The 5,275-nt window shown below is 52.8% G+C and overlaps 1 protein-coding gene across 1 annotated transcript in view; it reads left to right on the top strand.

Annotated features, from left to right (window-relative positions):
- The window catches only part of Anos1 (anosmin 1), a 129,219-nt gene that overhangs the window by 110,429 nt on the left and 13,515 nt on the right, over positions 1 to 5,275 (top strand). The window lies entirely within an intron of this gene.

Here is a 5,275-nt window from a genome sequence, read left to right on the forward strand (position 1 = left end):
GGACCCGCCCCAGCGCCCAGGGACCCGCTACGCGTGCCCTCCCGTGGCGCCCATGCCAGACCCGTGCGCCCAGACCACCGTGCTCCAGGCCCTCAGCAAGGGCCCCAAAGGCAGAAAGAAGGTGGACGGTCCTCTCTGGTTTGAGAAGCCAGAGCCTGAGGTCCCCAAGCCCCAGGTCGACAAGCCCCAGGTTGCAAAGCCCCAGGACACCAAGCCCCAGGTCGCACAGCCCCAGGACACCAAGCCCCAGGTCTCCAAGCTGCAGTTTGAGAGGCCCCAGGTCGATGAACCCCAGGTCGCAAAGCTGCCCATCGACAAACTCCAGATCAACAAGCCTGAAGTCGCCAAGCCAGAGAGCCCCGAGCTTGAGGTTCCAGATCCCCCGAAGACCCGGGAGCCGGGGCCATCTGCTTTCGTGCATGTGATCAGCAAGGGAGTGGTTTGGCCCTTTGCGCCCCAGCTGGGTCCTGTGACAGGAATCAACGGCCCAGTGCCCAGGAGACCCCGGCAGAGCCTGCCCCCGAGACGTCCCTCGCCTGTTGGTGCCCGCTGTGTCCCCTGGTGCAAGCACTGCACCGGCCAAGGACACGCTCTTGCAGCTGGAGACCCGGGTGCAGATGCCCCCCAGTCCAGGGGCCTCGGGCCTGGCCGCCCTGCTCAGCAGCCTCAGCAGAGGAGCCCCCCTGAGCCCCGAAGGCCGCTCAGTCCCATGGTGCCCCTGACGGCCCCGAGAGGGCCCAACGGCCGCCTTCTTTTCAGATACAGACCTACGGTCACCGTCGTCTCCTACTGACTCCGCTCTACCCCACCGGGAGGCTCTTGGCCACCAGCGGACTGGCCACTGCTTGGACTCACAGGTCTGCCACCCTCAGCCCTCCTCTGTGTCACCTGAGGAGCCCCCACTCTAGGAGACTGTTGACCCCTCACCCCTGGCCGCCCACTCCCGCGTCTCCCTGGGAAGAGACTGACCAGGGAGGCGCCCTCCGCCCACGTGCCCAGTTCTTAGTTAAGCGCTGCTTCTTGTTTCATAGAGTAGTGATAGGAATAGAGAAGGTTTGTTTTCCTAGAGATTGTCCTGTTCTTTCTTTCCAAGACTCTCCCCTGTAGTTTGTCCAACTGGACACTGTAGAGGGTGGGGCCTGACCTTCTGGTGGTTGGTGCTGTCCTGTGCATGGGGGGGGGGGGAGCAGCCTCCCTGGTCTCTGAGGGGCAGCTGTGCCAATCCAGTGTCTCCAGGCAATTTACAATGGCTCACATTGCTCTCAGTGGAAGCCATCAATCAAGCTAATTTACAAGAAGAAAAGGGGAAATTTTAATAACAAGCTTTCAAGTAATAAAGATTAGAAGTATAATAATGTGTGTAGCCCTTTTTTGTATAAATCATGTTATATAACTATCCGTCAATGTTCTCAGGATGTGCTTTGTAACATACTGATGTGTTTATCTCTACATTTACATAGCTTATATGTTGTTGATTAAATATGAACTTATCATTTATCAATGAAGTTGGTTAAAATATTTTAAAATAGTAATGGACACATTACTAATAATAGCGTAAGATATTCTGTATTCCTTAACATAGTTAATATTATTCCACTATATAAATGATACAGAAAGTATGAAATTGTGTTTCTGATATGATAAAGAAGGGCAGAAACCAGGCCAGGGCCTTTGGACACTTTGCCTAGGCTGATCTTTCTATGCAAAGTCTCCACACAGTATTGGAACTTGAGCTTCATGGTCTTCCTGTTGAGAGGCAGGGGACACAGCTCTAACCCTAGCAGTCCCTCTTCCCATGGAACGTGGTGTCCAGGGTAGAGCAGAAGAGAGACCAGGAAATACCCAAACACACTTTGGGGTGGGGCTGGAGGGATGGCAAGCTCTGAGAGAAAAATCGTAGGTGTTCTAGAGTTTCTCAGGGAAACCGAAAAAAAAAAATCAACCTTGTAGCTTGAAAGTTTGCATCATTCATGTCTAGGATGGACAGGGCATTGTGTGTCAATGAGAGAAGAAGGGCTTCGGCCTCTGAGTGTATCAACTGAGACACTCTGGGCATTTGGGGTGGGCTCCCCTGTAGGATAGGATTGTCCTGAACCTTGGGGTCCATTATTTCTCTCTGTCTCTCCTGTAAATGCTAAGCTCTCTCCAGTCTTGGATGTAGGTCCAACCCCCAACACCCACTCTACCCCATCCCTGTGCGCGCGCGCGCGCACACACACACACACACACACACACACATTTCTGGGTGGAGACAATACTAGGTGGTTAAACTGCCAGGCAGCCCAGCTCTTCATCTGTAGCAGCAAAGTTGCCATGCACAGAGGTTACCCCAAAGTTTGAGGATATATTTCAAGAAAATTTATGTGTGGAGACTGAGTTTGGAAAAGCAGGTCCTTTGCAGGTATCACACACCCCTTCTCTGTCTCTGTCAGACACTTAAGTGTGTAAGCGTCAGGGTCACCATGTGAGTGGTCCAGGCTGGACCTGGCCCTCAGGCCGTGGGGTGCTGAGCCTGGGGTGCCCATCCTGTGTCTCACACTCAGCACACAGCAGGCCTTCAGGGCAGGGCACTTCATTCCTCAGCTCTGACCTCCAGGTCACAGGGAAGGAAGGAGGAGATGGTCCCCCCCACGGCCCCTGGCTGCTCTGCTGGGCCTCCTGCCTCACCTGGCAGCCCCTGGAGCAGAGGGCTGCCTTCCTGCACCTTCCAGCTCCTGATGCAAATGCCCTCTGCCTCTCCCCCTGCAGCTGCTCTCCTCCCAGCAGGCCTGGCCCAACCAGGGCCCTGAGTGGGGGGGCAGCCCTTCCCCCTCCAGACTGCCCTCCCCCTGCACACACTCCCCTCCCCCAGGTTCATCTGGCTCATGGACAAGTGGGGGCAGGAGAGGTGGGATAGACAGACAAGCAAGGCCAAGTGTCTTCCCCTGGCCAGGGCCCTCTGGGGATCCCTCTAGCTGTTGGTGGTCCTCGGTCCTGAAGGGCATCCGTAGCTCTCCACTTGAAGTACTTTTTGGGAGCCTTTGGGAACCCCTCTGGGGTCCTCTGTTCTGCAGGTACCTCTTACATGGGTGATGCACCCTGACTTCTTCAGACCCTCCACCCAGCATGGCTTGGCCTCCCATGGCGCACCTCCAGCCCCACTCCACCACCTTGCCTGGCCCTGCAGTGGATTTTCCGAGCCCCAGACAGTGACTCCATCCTGTTCCTCTTGGAAACCTCCTCTTGGCCCCAGGAAGGTGTCCAGGTCGAGGCAGCTCTGCACCATTAGACCTCTCCTGCTGAGAGGCTAGTGCTAGTTTCTGCCCCACGGCAGGCACACCCAGGGACCTGGCATGCCATCCTCTCTCGAACCCTAGCTGCTACTCTTCTGGTGGGAGCCCTGAGAAGGTCTTTGACTGGGGAGCATCCAGCCAGGGGCAGCCGTGCCAGTCTCCCCTCTCACAGACACCTCTGCCCTCTGATTCTATCAGTTCTGTACCTGGCTTGAGGTGCCAGGCAAACATCACTCCAGATACATAGCTCTGCTATGGAATGGGCACCATCTAATCCTCTTGGCCCCTCTGCCCACACCCTGACTGGCTGTGCTGCTGCATATACACAAGAGCCCACCCCTCTGCAGGCCCACTCCTGCCGGCCCTCTAACCCTCTTAGGGAATCCCAGGCTGGCCCTCCACCACCCACTGGGGTCATGGTGCCCTGACCAGGTCACCTCCCCAGCAGGACCTGCAAGAGTGCAGCTAAATACATACCAATTGTTGGTTTCCAAATAGGAAAATATCTCCAAATATCAGGAGATCCTCAGTTTGGTATCACTGTGATCCAACTTGACAAGAGTTACTGTATCAGGGGCTGTGTCCAAGGTGGGTGGAAAAGAGACAGGATTCAGCATCCTGTTAGTTACTTGAGTATCTTTAGTCAGTCACTTTACATTTTCCATTCAGGTTATTTTGATCTGACTCTGCGCATCTTGGTACCTTCAGATTTTCTGCAATATTCATAGAACAAGGAATAAGAAGTAGCCAATCTTCAACATCCCTGTAGCCAATATCCCTGGAAAGGATATTTCCATTTCTACTGTCTTGGTTTCCTGGGGCTACTGTACCCCCATCCCCTCCAGAGTGAGGGGCTTAAACAACAGAAATGTATTTTCTCATAGTTCTGCAAGTTGAGTTCAAGACCAAGGTGCCAGCGATGCCGATTCTTCTGAGCCTTCCTCCAACCTTTCCATTAGCATACAGGTGTCCCCTGCCTGTCCTCCCAGGGTCTTAACTCTGTGCACATCTGCATCCTAAACTCCTCTTTCTATAGGAACCCAGTCTGATGGGATTAGGACCCATCCTGCCTTGTTAAGCAGCCCTTATTGCTCATCCCCCTGACAGCGCTAGTTGCCGGACTCCTATTGCCTGGAAGCATGAGAATCACACCTCTCCATGCAGGGCATCTCCTGGCTCAAACACTTTCCCCGACAGGCTTCTTCCCGTTAACCCAGCCTCAGCTTAAACTGAGAGGCCTTCCCCTGACCACCCAATCAACCAGTCCCTGCCATAGTGTCTCGTGATCAAGGCAGGTGGTAGCTATGTTCCTTGGTAACACATAATTACCACCCATCTGCAGACACCAAGAAGCATCACCTAAGGATGCTCACAGCAGTCACTCATGGGTCCTACCTTTGGCTTGAGAAAATGCATATGCACAGGCCTACCAACATCCGACATCCATGTCACTATGCCCCGTACCATTTGTGCTGCTTTTTCATGAAATTCACATAAGTAAAGGTGTAGGCACATGTCAGGAATCCCAGCAGCTCGGGAGGCTGAGGCAGGAGGATCTCAAGTTCAAAGTCAGTCTCAGCAACTTAGTGAGAGGCCCAAAGCAATTCAGCGAGACTCTGTCTCAAAATATATAATAATAAGGACTGGGGGATGTGGCTCAGTGGTTAAGCCCCCCTGGAATCCATCCCTGGTACAAAAAAAAGAGAGTCAAAGTTTGAATGGTTTATTTCAAAGAAATATTCTGAAATTATATTATAGCATATTAAATTATATTATTCATCATAGCATATCCTGAGCTCTTGTTGAATATGGAGTTTTTCAAGCTCATATATAAAAGTAAGGATGACTCTTGCTTTTCTCACTCTCTGATTATGTCTTGAGAACATTTTTAAATAGAGAATAGAAAAAAAAAAGTCCATGTTTCAAAAGTGGTAATGAACAAGAGCACCTTCTCCTCCCCCTCCTCCTCCTCCTCCTCCTCCTCCTCTTCCTCCTCCTCCTCC

This window comes from Marmota marmota, unplaced genomic scaffold (assembly GCF_001458135.2).
Source record: "Marmota marmota marmota unplaced genomic scaffold, marMar, whole genome shotgun sequence".
Taxonomy (NCBI): Eukaryota; Metazoa; Chordata; class Mammalia; order Rodentia; family Sciuridae; genus Marmota; species Marmota marmota.